Source organism: Urocampus carinirostris, chromosome 5 (assembly GCF_059441175.1).
Source record: "Urocampus carinirostris isolate Australia breed hairy pipefish chromosome 5, RoL_Ucar_1.0, whole genome shotgun sequence".
NCBI lineage: Eukaryota > Metazoa > Chordata > Actinopteri > Syngnathiformes > Syngnathidae > Urocampus > Urocampus carinirostris.
This window is the reverse complement of record NC_142353.1, coordinates 12141868-12162480: the sequence shown is the minus strand read 5'-3', so window position 1 is coordinate 12162480 and position 20613 is coordinate 12141868.

Sequence of the window (20613 nt, the reverse complement as noted above, 5' to 3'; positions counted from 1 at the left end):
CCTCACACACCTTTTGATGATCCAAGCACGCAACTCGGACAGTCACAACTCCCCCAGCGACACAGTAAGCAAAGTTCCAATTTCTCCAAGCAGAAATAAGCGCTATGCAATCGCCAATTATTACAATTGCTGTCCTCTTTTCAACTAAACCCAAATTGTTATGAGTCTTTGGTTTCATCCTGTGACGTGACAGCTCTACAGGATATGACACAAATCGGTTGAGTTTTAGACTAAATTTATTGAGTCCCCAAGTCCGTGAAATATTTTGCAATTTATCTAAATGATTGTCGGGAGGAACTCGTGTCCTTTGCCTAGTTGAAAAGAAGAATTGTTCTTTTATAATCCCGATAAGTATCAGAACTATCAATCTCAAAAAGAGGATTGTTTGGAGTCCAGTCAAAACGGGGAAAACAAATTAACAGGATTAGAGATCGGAGTATTGCCCATATTCTGAACAATGTCAAAATCTTAATACTCAGATTAAGAAGCGGATTTGTGTAAACTTGTTAGGTTTATCTGATGTTTTGTTAGATTTCTTCCGTAATTTATACTTATGCATTGGTGAATACATAAGAATATTGGCTGACCTACTGTTCAGACAAAATGGGGAAAACACATTAAGAGAATCTTGTGATACGAAATTTCGATTGTTATCTTATTCTAACTCTTAATAGTTGGATTAGGAAAGTTAGTCAAAACGGCAGCCTCCTGGCATATTGCACCTCTCGGGCACGACCTGTATGGGCAATGACGCTTCACATGACAACGCCAAATACAAATTAATCCCAGCTGCTGTTGATCTCGAGGGAGAGGAGAAATTGAAAGGAAAAGTTAGGCCACCACAGCAGGCGTCCTGGCGTCATTTTCAAACAGGTTTTATTTTTTATACTTAATGTCTGGTCAGACTGCAGAGAAACATGGCAACAATTTGAAGCATTCACAAGCACTTCACCCGAGATTTAAAGCTCAAAAACACAAAATTAAAATTCACGCACTTTCAAGGACTCTAAACACCTGTAAGGACCCTGTAAGTAAGAGTGATTCCTCTTACTGACAATGGGATCTCTGACAGGTAAACAGAGGGTAAACCACACAACAGCACGTTGAACTAAACAAGGGGGTTTTCTGTTGTCACACAGGGAAAAATTCTTCCCTTTGATGTCAAGGCCATGTGACCCCCCACCTAAAGTGAGGGTCCGAGGAATTGAAGCAACGTCCAAACAAACATCAACACTCTTAAGGTCACCACAATAACCTTCAGAGTTTGTGGCAAGATTTGTTCCTCTTTTTTGCTCCCAAAAATGTTGAATTAAGAAATACAGAAAAGCGTCTTTGGAACCTCATTGAAGTTTGTTTTAGCGAAGAAAAACAATAACAATCTGGGCTTTTTGAATGTATTGGGTAAACAGAGGTGTCCGGTAGCGCCGGTTTATTTCGGCTCGTGTCGCAGCCCAAACGAGGATTAGGACAAAGGCCGTAGTTACCAATTTTAGAGCGCTAAGTACTTTCTGCTTCTGAACTTGACGACAGACAAACACGTGACAGTCGACAGCCGAAAAATACACCAGAATTATCATACAGCTTTTTCACACGTTGTTTTTTTTTGTTCAAACTGAAATGAAATAAAAAATGTATACCCTGTTGTCAGAAAAAAAGCTTTATTTTAACTATAATTTACAAATTTTGGATTTTTAAGATCGTTTTTAAAAGAAAATACAAAAAAAAACAACCTTAAATTAAGAATAAGTACACCCTTTTGCAATTTGTAGAGAATATTTTCAACCAAGATTCCAGATCAGCCATGTCCTAAGTCCTGACCAGGGGGCAGTTACAGCCCGTGATCATTTTTTTACTGGCCTTTAGCCTCTGTCATAAAATAAATAATACATGGCCTACCAGTAATGTTGATTACAGTATAAACTACATTGTTTTCATCACAGTGTCATGATGATGCCGAAATGCTGTTAGCTGAACTACCTCCCACAATGCCTTTTACTTCATTAAGTTTAGTTAATTCAGAATCCCCTGGGCTTCGCAAAGACTTCTTAAACTATTCTTAAGGTTTTAGCGCTGCTGATCGGATTGAAATTAAGTATCAAGCCTCTGGGAATGATTTCAGTATAATAAATCACTACTAAAAGGCAGGAACAGAGTTGATCAAATATACTGTCCACACATTAAGGAGCCCTTACTTCCTCATGTTGCTCCTTGTTTTGGGAAAGCATTGTTTATATATTGGCGGTATCATGAATTCACAGTCCTGCTGAAGCCTGGTGTCACTCCAATGTCAACTATCTCTCTTCACTATTTAAACTCTCTGTTTCCTAAGCTGGGTGCTAGTCCGTTCGCACGTTCCAAGCCTTGTTGTCATACACTTATTTTATTTCCAGTGTACCGAAACTTTGACTCCTTTCTAACCACGATTGCTGCCTCTGCAGATCAAGATACACCTGCCCCAATACTGATTCCCGGTAAGACAAACCGTGCTTGTAATAAAAAACACTGAACTATCTGTATTTTGCTTTTGCCTCACCCTGAGTATCCTTGACAAAAATGCAAAAAAAAGCACTGATGTGAAAGTTATGCTTGAAATACATTCTTTCACAAAAAGTCGTTTTGCTCAAAGGTTTTATTGGAGACGGAGTATTTTCAAGAAACCTATCAATGAAATGTACCCTACTCTTAAATTTTCTGTAGGCCTTCAAAAATGAGTCAAAATGGCAAAAAATAGCTGGTACGCGCACTTCCCGTTTAAGAGAAACGTCTGAGATTGAATGAGCTAAACATGATGACATTGGTGAGATCGGATTTCATACTAAAATCCAGCTTTTTTTTTTAATAAAAGTTTTCTGAGAAGATTGCATTCCCTTCTGACCGCATTTGACCCATTCACATCAAAAACTGTGACTTCATACGGTGTTTCGTGTGGGCCGCCAGCCAAAAACCGCACACTTTATTAAACCAGATCAACAACTCCCACCTCCACTAAAACAGCAAGAAAACATTTATCCAAACACAGCCCGAGTGAACTCACACTTGATTAATTTCACACAACATTTGATTTTACTGCCACCCACTAAACTGCTCTCGCACACTGGAGTGTGAGAGTGTTTTTGCGAGTGACATTCAGCGTCTGCGGTAACTCGAAGTTTCGAACAAAGAGGTCAATTCATATTCTGGGTGCTTAAAACGCTGAGGTGGCCATAAATCCCCGAAAGGCAGTTTCAATGATTCAATTGAGACGAATCGAAGGTGAGGTCCATGTGTGAAGATGGCAAATATGCAGTGGAATGGGGTAAAGGGGTCAATTTGACTTACAATACAGAATGATAAAGAATAACTACACATAAAAGTGGGGACAGAGTAAAGACATGGCCAATGTCCAGGAAAACCAAATGATCTTAAGGATCGAGCAGAAGCCCAACCCACCGATTTGATTGACAGCAATTATTTTATTTTTATTTATTTTCCCAGGTGTTATTTTTTGACAGAACAATAATAATGTCAATTAAACCACAGGAGGCATAGCTACAGGACACACATGACCAATCAACCTCAAGGATCAAACGCAGGCCTAACCAATCACCTTTGATTGACAGCATTTAATTTTAATTTCCTTTCATTCCACAAAGGACTTTTTTTATTTCAGAATGAATAAGAATATCTCGAGCGGCCAATCACACCACAGAAAGTGGAGCTACATGACAGACTTGAGCAATTGATCTTAAGGATCAAATGTGGGCCTAACACATCAACTTTGATTGACAAAAGTCAAGTAAAGTTATGTTTTTTTGTACAGCCTTTAATCACAAGATGTCCCAAAGGGTTGCACAGAGTACAGACTATTATTACACCATCCCCTGATCTAAAACCTACATAAGGGCAAGGAACAAATCAAAACGTTAAGAAGGGACCACACATAAGGTAATCCTGTCAGGCGGGACGAAAGGAAGACCGAGATCACTTGCGCTCGTTTCTTGGTTTTATTTAAAGGAAGGAAATTACAAGGTGGGATTCTTCGATCCGTTGGTTGGCGGATTGACGGAATTTGACAGGCGGGTGAAGGCTTGGCGGGAATGGTCGCGGACAGGCGTAATAGTAGTGTTGTTGGCCGGGGCTGGAGAAGAAGGGCGTCGTAGTATTCGGGTACTTCAGGTACCATAGGGCTCTGGCGGACAGGCTTAATGCGGGAAACATGAAACGTCGGGTGAACCCTCATGGTGCTGGGCAGGCGCAGGCGGACTGCCGATGGACTAATAATTTTGTCCACCGGAAACAGTCCCAGGAATCGGGGGGCCAACTTTTTGGACTCCACCCGGAGTGGAAGGTCCTTAGTGGACAACCAAACTTGCTGGCCCACCTGGTACGTTGGGGCCGGAATTCTTCTTCGGTTAGCCCCCTTTGAATAACTTTGGACGGCCCGAAGAAGAGCAGCCCGTGCCTGAGCCCAAGTGCGACGACAGCGACGGGCATTTGCAAAAGCCGACGGACAGAAAACCTCCTTCTCTTGGTTGGGGAACAAGGGTGGCTGGTAGCCATAGACGCACTGGAAGGGAGACATGCCAGTGGAGGAGCAGACAAGGGAGTTGTGGGCGTATTCCACCCATACCAGCTGTTGCGCCCAGGAAAGAGGCTCACGGGAAACCAGGCAGAGGAGAGCCATCTCCAGTTCCTGATTGAGGCGTTCAGACTGCCCATTAGATTGCGGATGGAACCCGGACGAGAGACTGACCGAGGCCCCCAGGAGACGGCAAAACTCTTTCCATAATCCCGAGGCAATTTGAGGACCTCGGTCTGAAACAATGTCTTTTGGGATTCCATGTAGGCGGAAGACATAAAGCTGGACCACCTGCGCCGTCTCCTTGGCGGACGGAAGTTTGGGCAAGGCCACGAAGTGGACCATTTTGCTGAACCGGTCCTCAATCGTCAAAATGGTTGTCATCCCTTCCGAGGCAGGCAGCCCAGTAACAAAGTCCAAGGAGATGTGGGACCAAGGATGGCTGGGGACTGGTAAAGGTTGAAGCAATCCGGCAGGGGGCTGATTCGAAGTCTTCTGCCGGGCACAGATTTGGCAAGCCCCGACGTACTCCTGGACGTCCTTAGCCAATGAGGGCCACCAGAAACGTCGGGCCAGGAAGTTGCTGGTGCGGGTAGCACCCGGGTGACAGGAGAGGAGAGAGTCGTGCCCCCATTGAAGGACCTCCGACCGTAGGGCTTCCGGGACGAATAGCCGCCCCTCTGGACAAGTACTGGGGCCTGCTTGGTCTTGGAGGGCCTCCCTGACGCAGTCCTCGATGTCCCAGGTGAGAGTGGCCAGTAACCGGGACTCAGGAAGGATGGCTGTCGGACCCTGGGAATGATTGTCCTCCTTTTGAAACTGGCGAGAGAGGGCATCTGGCTTGACATTGCGGGACCCGGGGCGGTAGGAAAGGGTGAAGTTGAAACGGGTGAAGAAGAGTGACCAGCGGGATTGTCTCGGGTTCAAACGTTTAGCAGAACGGATGTATTCAAGATTCTTGTGGTCAGTCCAAACTAGGAACGGAACTGGCACCCCTTCCAGCCAGTGGCGCCATTCCTCAAGGGCCAATTTTATTGCTAGCAGCTCACGATCCCCTACGTCATAATTGCGTTCGGCGGGGGATAAGCGACGTGAAAAGAATGCACAGGGGTGCATCTTTTGATCCTCGGCTGACCTTTGGGAGAGAACAGCCCCAACACCAATGTCCGAGGCATCCACTTCAACAACTAGCTGACGCCCCGGGTCACGTACTTGGAGGATGGGCGTCGTCGAAAATCAAGCCTTGAGGGCAGAAAATGCTTTGTCGGCCGCATGAGACCATCTGAAAGTTTCCTTGGGGCTAGTGAGAGCCGTCAGGGGACCCGCTACCGTGCTATAGTTCCGAATAAATCGTCGGTAAAAACTGGCGAAACCCAAGAACTGCTGGAGCTTCTTGCGATCCGTGGGGACAGGCCAGGAGGTGACTGCCGACACTTTCGCAGGATCAATCTCCAATCTCCCCTCCGCGATGATATACCCCAGGAATGACACAGTTTTGGCGTGGAACTCACACTTCTCAGCCTTAACGAAGGGGGAGTTCTCTAGGAGTCGTCGAAGGACAAGTTGGACGTGCTGCGTGTGTTCCTCCAGGGATTTAGAGAAAATCAGAATGTCCTCCAGATAGACAAACACAAACTTGTTGAGTACATCACGCAGCATGCGTTGATAAGGGACTGGAAGACGGCGGGGGCGTTCATTAGACCAAAAGGCATGACTGAATATTCATAGTGCCCCGTGGGAGTGTTAAAAGCCGTTTTCCATTCATCTCCCTCCCTGATACGGACCAGATGATAAGCGTTTCTGAGGTCCAGTTTAGTGAACACTGTGGCCCCTTGCAGCAGTTCAAAGGCGGAGGCGAGCAGTGGTAAAGGGTAGCGATTCTTAACTGTTATATCATTAAGGCCCCTGTAGTCAATGCACGGTCGTAAGGAACAGTCTTTTTTGCCAACAAAGAAAAAAACGGAAGAGGATGGCCGAATTATTCCGGCTGCCAAGGCCTCCGAGATGTATTCCTCCATGGACTGTCTTTCGGATGCAGAAAGGGAATAGAGACGACCCCGCGGGGGTTTAGAGCCAGGCAGAAGGTCGATAGCACAGTCATAGGGGCGATGTGGAGGAAGGGAAGTGGCCTTGGCTTTGCTGAAGACTTCCCGTAGGTGGTGATAGCAGGCAGGGACCTTGGACACGTCAGGAGGAGACTTGGAAGCCACGGGTCAGTCGGGGTGATATGCAGAACTTAGACAGGTTTGATGGCACTTGACGCCCCATTCCATGACGGTCCCCGAACGCCAATCAAAGTGAGGGTTGTGCCGTACCAGCCATGGATGGCCCAAAACGAGTGGCTGGCCGGGGGATGGGAGCAGGTGGAACTGAATTTGCTCTCTATGATTGCCAGAAAGTCTCATCTCCATCGGTTCGGTAACATGGGTAACCGTGCCCAGAAGACGGCCATCTAGTGCTCGGGCGGTGATAGGTGTAGCGAGGGAATTCAATGGAATCTTGAGTTTGTGGGCGAGGGAGAGGTCCAAAATGTTCGGCCCCGGAATCCACTAGCGCGGAAAGTCTTTGTGGGGAACCAGCAATCAAGAGATGCACCTCGAGGGAAGGTCGAGAGGTTTTGGAGGACGAGATAATGGCAGAACTCAATCGGACGCCTCCGTTGTCCGACGAGCCCCCCTTTTTAACGGACACGTTGAGATACGATGCCCCTTGCCGCCGCAATAAAGGCAAAGTCCCTTAGAAACCCGCCGCCGGCGCTCTTCGGCCGATAGCGCTGCCCAATTAATCTCCATGGCTTCGTGAGTAACTGTCATCGGGGATCGAGGTGTTTGGAACCCACTAGGCTCTTTGGGCGAATTCGTCGGGAGTCGTATTGTTCTTCCCCTCTCCTGTCGCCGTGCTTGGACCCGACGATTAATTCGCGCCGTCAGTGCAATGGCCTCGTCGAGGGTAGAAAGCGGAGTATGGGACACCAATTCGTCCTTCAAGTAATCGGCCAAGCTGTGGTGATAAGCGTCCACTAACGCTTCCTCATTCCAATTACTCTGGCTAGCGAGTGTTCTGAAGTCAATGGAGTAATCGGCGACCGAACGTTTTGCTTGGAGAATGATGAGCAGGGAGCGTGATGCGTCGGACGAGGCAGACCCAGTATCAAATACTTTCAGGATCTCCTGGGAGAATAGTGCAAACGAGGAACATTCCACCGATCCTCGTTCAAACTCAGCGGTTCCCCAAAGCCGGGCTCTCCCAGTCATGTGGTTAATGACGAACGCTACCTTGGTTCCTTCGGATCGAAAATTTCGGGGTTGGAGATCAAAAATGAGTTGACAGTTTACGAGGAAGGCACGAACTTGGGTAGGGTCGCCGCAAAACTTTTCGGGTGCGCCCACATGGGATTCTGCTGCTTCGGAGACATGCGAGGTAGGCATTGGAAGAATCGGCAGGGGTGTTTGTGGACTCGGAGACGGGTTGACGGAATGCGGAAATAGTGACGTCAGTAATTTTGGTTCTTCCTTCGGAGAAACGTGCGCTGATCTCATGATGTGGTCTGATTGTTCTGTCAGGCGGAACGAAAGGAAGACTGAAATCACTTGCGCTCGTTTCTTGGTTTTATTTAAAGGAAGGAAATGACAAGGTGGGATTCTTCGATCCGTTGGTTGGCGGATTGACGGAACTTGACAGGCGGGTGAAGGCTTGGCTGGAATGGTCGCAGACAGGCGTAATAGTAGTGTCGTTGGCCGGGGCTGGAGAAGAAGGGCGTCGTAGTATTCGGAAAAGAGTTCAGGAGTCAGACGGGCAGGGCAGGTCGTAGGCAATTACAGAAATGGGTCGGCAACGGAGATCAATCAGGAGAAAACAGGGAGCAGGCAAAGAGTCAGAGGTACGGGCTTACTGAGCTGAAGGCAACAGGTAGCGTGAGTACAATCAGACAAAGTGTTACCGGAAGCTGGGGATTTAAATGTACAGGGTGCGCCAATCAGCTGTCCTGGCTGTTGGCGCCAAATCCTGAACACTGGTGTTTCCGATCCGGGTGATTGTGACAAATCCCGCTTCACTATGACCAGAATGCAATGGATGTTGCAATACACAGACATTGTCAACATCAAAAAAATGGTCATTTATAAGCTACAGAAAATAAGTCTTTTAAGCCTAGATTTAAACAGTTCCACTGAGGTTGCAGAACGCATCCTAGAGAGCGGAGCATTCCACAGCAACGGGTCCCAAATGGAGAACGCTCTCGAACCTGCGGATATCTTCTTAGCTCTTGAGATCAGTAGTAGACCAGCCTTTTTCGAGCGCAGGCTCCGAACAGGACCATAGGGGGATAAAAATCTAATATATTCGGGGGCAAGTCCATGCGTCTTTTAATTTAATTTCTATTCCACAATGGCCTTTTTTTTTAAATTTCTGAATGAAAAAGGCATAACTCCAGATGTCAATCAAACCAAAGGAGGTGGGACTATAAGACAGACATGACCAATGTTCAGGTACACTAATCAATATAAAGGATTGAGCAGAGGCCCAACCCACCAACTTTGATTGACTGCATGTCCATTAATTACTTTTTCCACAATGTATTTGTTTTAGAATGACAGCCGAATAACTCCAGAAGACATTCAAACCAAATGAGCCAGGGCTACAAGACAGACATGACCAATCAATCTTAAGGATGAAGCGCAGGCCTAAAACATCAACTTTGATTGACAGAATGTATTCTAGTTTCCTTTATTTTCCATAATGGCGTTTTGTTGTATTTTAGATTGATGGTAAAATAACTCCAGGTGTGAATTAAACCACAGGAGGCTTGGCTACAGGGACAGACGTGACCAATCGAGCGCAGGCCAAACCCTCCAACTTTCTGGATTTCTTCTACATACCAGGTCAAATATTTAGCCTCAAGCGCAATGATTATTCTTCGCTACGCCGAATTGCTATCACCCCCGGCCCCAGCTCCGAAAACGATAATCCCTCTTCTGATTGGCATTTCCTGCACCCTAGAAAGACCCCCCTTCCCTAATGTTGGAGTGGATGGTTTGCGCACGTTATAAAGGTTTAATTGAGTGTGCGGGCCTGACATGTATTGAGGGAGGCCGCAGCATAATCATTGTCAGATGGCGGACAGAGCCCTTGTGTCTGGAGACGTTTATGAGGCCGGTCACAGCCTGAAGGGGGGAATAGGGTTACCCCCACCAAAAAAAAAATCACCCAACGAGCCTTCTTTGTTGTCTGGGAAAATCGAAAGCCCAAGTTAATAAAACACTTAACATGAATGGCAAAATTAGACCTTACACGTGTAACAATTGTCCTTAAAAAATAACATGTAATTATACATTTCTAACTACTTTATATTAAAGTGACAGTGTGTAATAATTCACCACCAGAGGTGGCTGTAGCTCAGAAAGCATAACACACAATTCTAAAACCTTACCAAGGAGGAAGTCAAACCAGGATCAATTTAAGCCAGCGATAACTAAATTTTGATCATGATGGGTACACCCGGGGCGGCTGAAAAAAGCCAACAGCTAGAGATGCTGAGAACTTGTGTTAGTGGATAACTTAACCTTTATAAGCTAGTAGCTACAAAAGCCTAATAAACGTGGCATCAGTAAGCTTCATTTACACAAAGCAGCTAACATTAGCGGGTTAATAGCGAGCAATAGTCTGCAGCCAAGTGGATAACACAACAGTGGCTAAAGAGTGAAGCAGTTGAAGAAAATAAAGCACCAGATGCCTGAATCACAAGACTAGTCACATGTATGAGGAGCTGTGGAAGGCGAGTAACACTGAAAAACAAAGCAGAAGCAGCTAACTATAGCAGCTAGAAGCAAGTCATAGCCTGCAGCTAAGTGACTAACATGAGTGGATGGGGAAGGAAACATGAACTGAATCATGGCCTCGGCGATGTTAGCATTCATGCCCATCTATGGAATGACATTGCAAGCTTTATTTTCATTTATCAGCAAACAGTAACAATAGTGGCTATAGGCAAACCATAGCCTGCGGACAAGTGGCTAACATGAGAGTCCGGAAGAGCAAACTGTGGAAAAAAGTCAAAGATGCCTGAATGTTCGCCTACATGACCAGCTATAGAATGACGAAGCAGGCTTTATTCACATAGATCAGCGAATAATACCAATAGTGGCTAGCGATGAACCACAACCTGCAGTAAAGTGGCTAACATGAGTGGCTAGAGAAACAAATAGTGGAGGGAAAAAGTGGAAGATGTTGAATGAGAGGAATCAGCAACAATTAGCTTTGGGGCTCGGCTGCGTGCAGTGTCCGTTGTTGTAAAATGGTTGACAAAATGGCACCTTCTTCAAAGTGGTGTAATTTCGTTACAATTTTCTAAATTTAAAATCATGATAAAACTCATTTACTGAACTAATTGTTAGAATCAACTGGTTTATTTCTATACATCAATTATTTTTACACCACGAGTGTTTGCTAAATAACACACCTCTGGGCTTTGAAAGTGTTTTCATTAAGTTCCTCTACTTCAGTAATCTTAAGATTATTTTATATTTTTAAAAGAAAAACACCAAAGGTGATTACATAATCCATACAAGACCGTTTCAGTCGATAGCGAGAGAAGATGGCTGCCCCCCTGGTAGCTACAGCAAGTGGATTTTGCCGTTTTATTCACTGTGTATTTCATTTATTTTCATTGTGGTTGAAAATGTATAGCTACCAAGGTTACTTTAAAAATTTAATCTGATACAGTTCCTACTGACTAGTACTATAACCCCTAGCAGAAAGTATGGAATCACCAGTCTTGGGCAAGCCCTCATTCAGACAACGTATTCTGTAATCAAACTCAGTTAAAAGGAATTAATTTTTTTTTTAAAACAAAAGTGCAACTCCTTGGCTCTCAAAAAATCTAAAAGAAATTAAGAAAAAACATTGCAATGGTCAGTAAATGTTACTTTTATAGAGCAAGCGCAGAGAATTAATTATGGAATCACTCATTTCTGAGCATGAAACTACGAAATCATGGAAAAACAGACAAAGAAATATCAATCTAAACATATCACTAGTATTTAGTTGCACCACCTTAGGCTTTTATGACAGCTTGCAGTCTGAGGCGTGGACTTGATCTGGGACAAACAGTATTTTTCATCAATCTGGGGCCAACTTCCTTTGATTGCAGTTGCCAGATAATCCTTGCAGATCGGAGCCTTGCTGAGGACAATTCTTTTCAATTTCCACCACATATTTTCAATTGGGATGAGATCTGAGCCATGACATTGACTGGATGCATCTTTCTCAAAGGAATGCTTTCACAGTTTTTGCTCTGTGGCATAATGCATTGTCATCTTAGAAAATGAGTTGTTAATCCCCAAAGATTTTATCAGTAGAAAGAAACAGAAAGCTGTACAAAATGTCAATTTAAACGTGTGCATTTATTGCAGATTTGACCAAATCCATCTCCCCAGTGCCTTTGCCTGACATGCAGCTCATTAAAGACTGGCAGTTTGGATGTTTTCCTAAGGCAGTCCTCTTTGTAAATCTCACCGGAAGGGACCAAACAAAAGTTCCAGCATCGTCACCTTGTCCAATGCAGATTTGTGACTCGTCAATAAAGATAACCTTCATTCAGTCATCCGCAGTCCATGATTGCCTCTCCTTAGCCCATTACAGTCTTGTTCTTTTGCGTTTAAGCGTCAACAATGGTTTACTTTTAGATTTCCAATATGTAAATCCCATTTCCTTTGGGTGATTTTACACAGTTCTGTCACATACATTGACTCCAACCTCCTCCTATTTCCTCTTCATTTGTCTTCTTGTGCATTTTCTGTTTTCGGGACATATGGCCTTTAGTTGTTTGTCTTGACGCCTACATGTCTTCCTTGGCCTACTAGTATGCTTGACTATAACAACCTTCCCATGCTGTTTGTACTTGATCCAAATCTTTGATATGGCTGAGTGTGAGCAGGCCCACATCTTTGGCAACCATACTAGTTGAGTTACCTTCTTCAAGGATTTTGACAATCCTGTCTTTGGTCTGAAGAGACATCTCTCTTGTTGGAGCCATGATTCTTGCCAATCCACTTAGTCTAGGACCCATATAACTGCACTGTTTAAACTGCTGACTAAAGAGAAGACCTAATTTAAGCCCGGTGCCCAATTAAGGAAAGGAAATTGACTGGATGTGTCTTTATTTTCTACTCAAAATTCACTGATTCCATATTTTTTTCCTCAGAATGGAATGATTCCATATTTATTTCCCTGCACTTGTAACATTTACTGACCATTGCAATATTTTTTCTTTATTTCTTTTAGTGTTTCTGAATGCCAATATGTTGCACTTTGGAGTGACCTTACTATCGTTTCATGTTCGTGATCTGAGTTTTTCTACAGAATTTAATGTTTGAGTGAGGGCTTGCCCAAGACTGATGATTTCATACATTTTTGCTAAAGGTTCTATAATATTGAAGTCATGTAACTGGATTACTTCCCATTACTTTTGGATTACTACAATACCAAATATGCTAATAAAAGACTAAATTTGTACTAAATTGTGTTCAGCATGAATAAAAAGTGTAACCTTGAAAAAGAATTGGAGGAAACTAAGCTTAGGTAGCTGAAAAACAATTTGACAAATATGCAGTGGTGGATAAGGTGCAGGTCTGTGCTACAGATTTTGGTTGCGCACGTAACTCCTGCGTGTGTGTAAACCTAATCTCTCTCTGTCTTTCTTGTGTCAGTGATTGAAATTATGACACAATTTACTTATCGGTGAATTATGTATATGGAACATTGTTTTGAATAAAATTTGAAGTAAACCTTATTTTAACAAAATGTACCTGTAATTTGTTTAAGTCTTTTCTTCTGTAACTGTAACGGAATACATTTACATTTTTTTAATCCTCATTACTTAATGCTGTTACATGTATTCTGTTACTCTCCAACCCTGATTGCTACATAATAAGATCATCCAAACATTCGACAGTAGCTCATAAAAAAAAAAAATGCTAGTGGCCTGCTCATTGCTAATTGCGAGAGATGGAAATTAGTAAATCTGCAGGACCTCTCCTGAGATCGGATTTCAGAAGCTTTGAAGTCAACATCGCATGGCTGAAATTTCATTTACTTTCAAGAGATTTAATCAAGGCGGATAAATACTTTATGAAACACTCGGATGAGCACAATATGAATTTGTGACCTGAGGGAAGTCGGAGCAGGGGAACCCTGGATTATTGCAAATATATTCCCCAAAAAGTAGGCAAACCCTTTGAAGTAGGACCCTTGATTTTTTTGTGTACTATTATTATCCAATTAAATACAGTAGACAACTGGAATATCGCATGCCCACCTCACAATTTTTTTACTTTACGTTTTTAAGATGGCTTTAGATGGCCTGTCTTTACAGCATTTACCCACTGTATAGCATGAACAACAAATGTAGAGTTAAGTCTTTAGCATGCCTGTCATATAAAATGCTGGTCTTCTACTGGTATGCGTCACACCGTCTTGAAAATGCTGATGTGCTATTGGCTAAACTACCTCCAACAATGCCCTTCTCTTCATTCCGTCCAGAATATCAAGCATGCTTTGTAAAAACTTTGGTGTCAGTGATGCATGTATTGTTTTTCTACTGTATTTACTCGCTGTCTCAAGGCTAGCAGTGATGCTAAAGGGAAAAGCAAAAACATGATAACATAAAATACAAGCTTGAGATTATCAAGAAATACAAAGTGAAGCAAAATGCTACCCTTGCTAAATTGCACACTCTCAACCGATCTATGATTATTAAAAATTAGGAGTAAATTAAAGCAATAGTCTTCTAAGAATAGGAAAATCCTCGCAAGTGGAAATTTTAAAATGAGTGCCTCCTCCCCCTCTGCATCCACCCACTACTATACTGCACTAGCTCAAGTCTTGTCACACTAAAGGTGATTAAGGTGTCTTTTATTTTGTTACTATGCCATTTAGAATGCAGAACACAATGCATGATAAAAGTATGAGAAGCAGCGAGACAGTGAGAGATTAACCGTGTTATAACAAAGGATTACTAAACTCTAGGATCCGCCAATTTGAAAAATTGAGAAGAGGCCTTGGAATCTTGAAGTCAAAACCAAACTGATGTTTTTATAGACCACATTGAGGCAGCCGAAAGACGTCCCCAACATCAGAGGAACATCCTACCTGACTTTTCCTCCAAAGGAAATATTTATCCTGTCACTCACGTCTCAAGAAGAGACATTTTGAGGTCCTCAAAAATTACGGATGAAATGAGGACCGAGTGGATCCAGATGCTCCACCTTCTTTTCACTTTGCCCTTTTCCCCTATCAGGTCAGACCTCATCACTGCATTTTTTTGTTCCTCAAATTGGAACACGATTACCTTCGGAGCGACAGAAGAGTTGTCATCTTCTCAAATGAATAGCAGCCTTTCAACGACAAACTTTGCCACTGTTTAAGTGTCTGTTGTAAAAAATGGCAGCATTACCTAATGGGAAAGTCACGTGACTCAACAGTCTAAGCCCCAGGTGGGGGTTGCAAAGTGAATTTGACGTAAAGTGGGGGATAGAAACCTATGGTAATTAACTCCAGGGTTCATACTCCTTTTTCATGGCCAAATTTAAGCACTTTTCAAGAACTTCTGAGGCCAATTTTTCCAGTACCTTCAAATTCCAGCGCCGATCAAAATAACATTTTTTGTTGATTTTGATGACTAAAATAAAGTCGCTATCTTGCTGCTAGCCCATAATTTGTGCGATTTTGAGATGTTCCTATATGTATGACAATCTTTTTGTTCCAACATGCTGCAATAAAATGACAGGAGTTATTACATTCCGCTTCAACAATGCACGCGCAGCTTGGCTACGTCACACATGTTTACGAGGGCTCTTTAGGTGTTAAGTAATAATTTAATGCAGAAGACAAAAGAAGAAACGAAGTATTGTATGTATAAAAGGCAAAAAAATGAGGCAATTTGGACTCATTTTAATGATTTAGAATTGTCAGGGCAGCACGGCGGCGCAGTGGTTAGCGCTTGTGCGGCACAGTTCATGTCATGGGAACCTGTCGTGGGTTCAAATCCAGCTCCAGACTTCCTGTGCGGAGTTTGTATGTTCTCCCTGTGCTTGCGTGGGTTTCCTCCGGGCACTCCGGTTTCCTCCCACGTTCCAAAAACATGCATTTCAGGTGAATTGGCCGGTCCAAAATTGTCCCTAGGTGTGAATGAGAGAATGAGTTGTCTGTCCCTGTGTGCCCTGCGATTGGCTGGCAACCAGTTCAGGGTGTCCCCTGCCCACTGCCTGGAGATGGCTGGGATGGGCTCCAGCCCCCCCGCGACCCTAATGAGGATAAGCGGTACGGCTAATGAGATGAGATGAGATGAGATAGAATTGTCAGTAGTTATTTTATAATTTATTTATAGCACTGAAACGTTAATGTTTTGAATTTTTATTTTATTGTTTTGCATTTTTAAGGATTTCGTGTTGTTCGACTTTAAATCTTTTCAGTGTGTAAAAAGCTAAAATTGTTTAGTATCTTACAAATAATTGTGTAGACCTGTTGATAGTTTAATTAATATTTCATGTTTTTTATCAGGGATCCTCTGCAAAACATATAAAACTACCAATTACTAACGGCCATACTACCCTGAACACGCCCAATCTCGTCCGATCTCAGAAGCTCAGGAGGTAAAGTGCTCATCTTGGGATCAAGAGGTCGCAAGTTCGATTGCCGGCTCCTCCGTGTTATATGTCGAAGTGTCCTTGGCCAAGACACTGAATCCCTAATGCACCTGACAGCAGGTAGAGTGGCTTGCGAAACTATTTGGCACACTTGAACTTTCGCCACATTTTAGACATCAAACATAAAGATATAAAACTGTAATTTCTTGTGAAGAATCAATAGTAAGTGGGACACAATCATGAAGTGGAACACACTTTTTTGGATATTTTAAGCTTTTTTAACAAATAAAAAAACAAAAAAGTGGGTGTGCAAAATTAATCAGCCCCATTGAGTTAATACTTTGTAGCGCCACCTTTTGCTGCGATTACAGCTGAAAGTCGCCCGAGGTATGTCTCTAATCGTTTTGCACATCGAGAAACTGATATTTTTGCCCATTCCTCCTTGCAAAACAGCTCGAGCTCAGTGAGGTTTGATGGAAAGCGTTTGTGAACAGCAGTTTTCAGTTCTTTCCACAGATTCTGAATTGGATTGAGGTTTGGACTTTGACTAAGCCATTCTAACGCCTTAATAAGTTTTTTGATGAACCATTCTATTGTAGCTTTTGCTTTATGTTTTGGATCATTGTCTTGTTGGAAGACAAATCTCCGTCCTAGTCTCAGGTCTTTTGCGGACTCCATCAGGTTTTCTTCTAGAATAGTCCTGTATTTGGCTCCATCATCTTCCCTTTATTTTTAACCATCTTCCCTGTCCCTGCTGAAGAAAAGCAGGCCCAAACCATGATGCTGCCACCACCATGTTTGACTGTGGGGATGGTGTGTTGAGGGTGATGAGCTGTGCTGCTTTTACGCCAAACGTAACGTCTTGCATTGTTGCCAAATGGTTCGATTTTGGTCTCATTTGACCTGAGCACCTTCTTCCACATGTTTGGTGTGTCTCCAAGGTGGCTTGTGGCAAACTTTAAACGACACTTTTTATGGATATCTTTAAGAAATGGCTTCTCTCTTGCCACTCTTCCATAAAGGCCAGATTTGTGCAGTATACGACTGATTGTTGTCCTATGGACAGATTCTCCCACCTCAGCTGTAGACATCTGCAGTTCATCCAGAGCTATCATGGGTCTCTTGGCTGCATCTCTGATCAGTTTTCTCCTTGTATGAGTGATCAGTTTTCTCCTTGTATGAGATGAAAGTTTAAGGGAACGGCCCGATCTTGGTAGATTTGGGATGTTTAAAGCTTGGGAATTTTTTTTGTATCCAAATACAGCTTTAAACTTCCCCACAACATTATCTCGGACCTGCCTGTTGTGTTCCTCGTTCTTCATGATGCTCTCTGTGCTTTAAACAGACCTCTGAGACTATTACAGTGCAGGTGCATTTATACAGGGATTTAATTACACACAGGTGGATTCCATTTCTCATCATTAGTCATTTAGATCAACATTGAATCATTCAGAGATCCTCACTGAACTTCTGGACAGAATTTGCTTCACTAAAAGTAAAGGGGCTGAATAATTTTGCACACCCACCTTTTTGTTTTTTTATTTGTTAAAAAAGTTTAAAATATCCAATAAAGTGTGTTCCACTTCATGATTGTGTCAGACTTAATGTTGATTCTTCACAAGAAATTACAGTTTTATATATTGATGTTTGAAGTCGGAAATGTGGCAAAAGGTCACAAAGTTCCAGGGGGCCAAGTAGTTTCGCAAGCCACTGTAGTTGCCTTGCCTGGCTGACGCTGCTATCGGTTAGTTAGTGTGTAAAAGGGAAAAGTGTGAACCACATTGTAAAGCGCTTTGGGAGGTCTTCATTGACTTGGAAAGCCCTATATAAATATAAATGCAGACCATTTACATTAATTTACATAAGGTGCTGCGTAATGTTTTGTTATTTATAGTGATGATATATCGTTTAAAAAAAACGGAAAAATCTGAGGATTCCTTTTGGAGTGGAAAGAGCTGGCTCATCTCAGTGAGCAAAGCCAAAAGAGCACGGTTTTCTAAATAGAGCTGTCCTTTTGGGTGCGACCAGTAGGGGGACAGTGGCTCTTCTCATGACAATGCCACAAGCCACTAGAACAGGCGTGTCGGGGTCATTTTCACGGGCTTTATAAATATATATATAAATATATATATATATATATATATATATATATATATATATACAGTATACATATGATTAAATAAACTTCGAAATAAAAATGCATGTCAATGAAAAATTACCTTTTATTTACCTGGTGTGATGTGACTTGAACTGGTCGGGTGGAGTTGCTGGTGGATAGAGAGATGGCAACAGCGAGGTAAAATATAAATAGAATTCAAAGCTTCCACTTGCAGAGATTTTCACATCAATAAAATACTTTCTTGCTTTAATTGCCTACTTTTTTCAAAATAGTTCTGAGTGTCGATCGGTTACAGCCATGCAACTTATTGCGGGTAGCCATTTCACTGCCTTGATCATTGCAAGCGTTGTTGGTTAATATGTTCTTGCTTCTCCCTTTAGCATCACCACAATCCTGATGTAACAAATCCATTATCATAGATTTTGAAGCAGTTGAAGACGGCCAGGAGACGTAATGGTGGGTTACGTCGGCTTTGTTAAGTTACCGTATATTATTAAAACTCTTTCTGTGTACCACCTTAGTAAATATCTCGTGTTTCAATGTGGGCACATGCGGTGTATAGTCAGGTGTGGCTTATGTATGTACAACACATTTTCTTCTTTCAAAATGCACTGGGTGCGGCTAATAATCAGGTGCGCTCTATAGTCCAAAGTTTAGAGTATATTACAACTGTTTTTCTTCTGGCGATAATTATTCTTTTGAAAACATTTCGAAAAACAAAAAGAAAATATTTTTTGAAAAACACTAAACATTCTACGCAACAGAAAATAAGAAAAAATAACATTTATCCTTTTTGGGAATTTTTTTTTAGTTTTTCAAAATATTTTTTCCTGAGTATTTTTTCTATAATTGTTAAGTTCGCCATGATATTTTCATTCTTGTTTAGCTAAATATTTTTTGTAGTATTGCTACAAAATACCAAGAAATGGAAAAAGAATAATTTAGTCTCCAACGTGGAGCCCCCTTAGGACAGCTGAGGTGCATGCGGACCTATTCTGAAAATAGCTTACCAGTGCTGGGTCTTTGTAATTGTCTAGTAAAATGGTAAAGGGTAACTGGTCGGCATTTATATAGTGCTTTTCAAGTCACTGAAAACCTCCAAAAGCGCTATACTAAGATTTTCACACTGAACCATTCATACACACGCTCAAGCACCGATAGCGGCGACAGCCATTCAAGGCGCCTACCTGCATTGGGGGCATTAGGGGTACAGTGTCTTGCCTAAGGACATTCTGACATTTAATTTGAAAGAGCCAGGAATCAAACGAGCGACATCTTGGTCCCAAAATGAGTGCTCTACCTCCTGAGGTACTGAATGTGTTGTTTTAGTTTGACTAAGCCCATTTACTCTACTTCGTATAATTTACCTGGTAATAACATAGTAACTACATAGTAATAACATCATAATATGTTATTTGAGAAATGCATATGAAACTGGGTGTCCTTGTTCTGATTAGTAACAAAAAGTCGCTATGAATTTTAAAAAGAGTTTGAGAGCCCTGGTCTATACTGTACTCCAATTGTAATGTTTTTCTTAAAACACCTTGGAATTTTTGTTTTTTAATGAGACCTATTATAAGATATTTTGCACAATATATTTGGAAGCCTGGACTCACATGGCATCTGACTCTATTAAGATCCCACAAATGCGCAGGTATGCATGCACATACAAGCGCAAAAGCGAGGCTAACGTCTGTGTTTACGGCCGCGAAGCGAAACTCGATTAGCGTGCCAATTGAGCCGACGTGGCTGTTGCACACTAGATTTGCATCATGTGTTCTTGACCCATATTAGATTGCAGCTTATTTACCTCAACTAAGAAAACTCTTCACATACAGTATACACTCACGATAATTTGCTCGCAGGTTTCAATCCAGACAAAATCAAACCAGAGGAAAAAAGGTCAGAGAGCTGTCGAGTAAAAGGAAAGTTCATTTTTGTCTTTTCAGACTGTCGCTACATTTTAGAATGTTGCTATATTGACTGTAATCAAAAAAAGTAATACCTCAGTTCACGAATGTCTGTAGTTGAACAAATTCTAGCCAAAAATGTGAGTAATTTTTATATTCAAACGAAAAATGGGAACTCGAACACACACGAACACAGGAAGTGTGACTAGCTTGAGCTGGTCAAGCAGAGTTGCGGGTGGACTCAGCTGGAGGGGAAACGGCAGGGTGAGATTCAACACATGTTATGTTTAAACTTTAGCAGATACTCAAAAAATGACATTAATAGTTTTTTAAATTACAAGTAAAAACAGTGGAAGGGCCTTCAGATAAGAAAGTTACATAATC